This window comes from Aphanomyces astaci (genome assembly GCF_000520075.1).
Source record: "Aphanomyces astaci strain APO3 unplaced genomic scaffold supercont1.10, whole genome shotgun sequence".
NCBI lineage: Eukaryota > Oomycota > Saprolegniomycetes > Saprolegniales > Verrucalvaceae > Aphanomyces > Aphanomyces astaci.
The window spans coordinates 952,985-954,479 of NW_009798273.1; positions in this window are offsets into that span (position 1 = coordinate 952,985).

Here is a 1,495-nt window from a genome sequence, read left to right on the forward strand (position 1 = left end):
AACTTGTGGGCAACAGGAGACTTTGACTAAAGAATTCTTTGTTGTATCTCAACCACTTCAAAACCGATCGAAACCAAAACGTTGGAATATTCAAAGGTAAAAGGCGAAGTGAGTGACAACGAGCCACTCAAACTACTTAAACTCTCAGACCCGACAAAGGGGCCGATACACTCTACCAATCCATATGGTACTCCAACCACCAAAAATACCGACCAATGGACGGCAAGGAGCAGGCGCCACAGGTCTACTCCTTTCCGTCTCAGTAATTCGAGCCGAATACATCAGCATGTGACAGCTTGAATAAAGTTGCATGTATTCCCTCGACAATGTTACACCATGACTTGAAGGAATCAAGAACCTTTAATTCTTCATAGCGATGTGTTTGTGTCCTGCATCTCCCCGGGGACAAAAATAGAGGAACGATCGTATTTGGTGGGATATCTCCGCAACCAGTTGCGAGCTGCTGTTTGAATATGAACAGCAAATTAGAATGGAAACGTGGTTAACGATATGCTATCGTGGAGCGATCGCCAAGTCACAAGGACTTTCTATACACAGTTGATTTGGCACATGGACAAAAATGAGGAACGGAAATTAGGCATACAAATATTAAGATAAACAGAGTGAATGTCAATATTGAAAATGTTTGTCTTGTACGTAATTTCAGTCATACGATCTCTAGGTATGCATCAAAAGCTTCCAGAAGACTTCCTAGCTCGACCGTGTAATCGTTAACCCCACCACGAAGTTCATTCGGGGCATGTGGTGGAGCCTCTCGAAGGATAAATGCGCTAGAAAGGATAGTTTCACCGTCCAAGATTGTTTTGGCAGTCACTCCATGCGCATTTTTTTCGAGCAAACGATGGAGAATTTCCGAGCACGCCTTTGAACGGATCGATTCGAGCAAAATTAGACACAAGAACATGTGTTAGTCATTGGTGAATTTACGAGCAAACAAAATCATATGATTTCTAATTCGCCAATGCTGACAGTCCATCTAATGATACTACTACCGTATAGTGCATATGTATTGCGACAGGTGATATTTCACAACCGGCCGACACTCGTAAAATTTTGTTAATCCATTGCGTCATACAAATTTGAAGTATATTCAACATATTCACAAGAAAATATCAGTTATTACAAGAAAATTATCAGTTATTACAGGAGTCGCAATAGATTAATCTGTCGCAATACATATACACTATACAATGTGCACTACGTAGTGCCCGGAGTACTACTCTGGAAGAAAATGTAAGGAAGTCTCTATATAATGATGCATAGTTTTTTCAGAGATTGACCAAACTGTATGGATTCGATACGAATAGACCAATCAACGCAAGGCGAATCCAATGCGACAATCTATTCGTGAAAAAAGGAGTGTCAAGTGGTGCTTTTCCCTCGCCTGTGTTCACGCCTTTTGTCCTCCCCCATGTCTCCCAAACTCTATCGCCTAGTCTATCAACTCAGACAGGCCGAGACAGTGGCCGCTTTA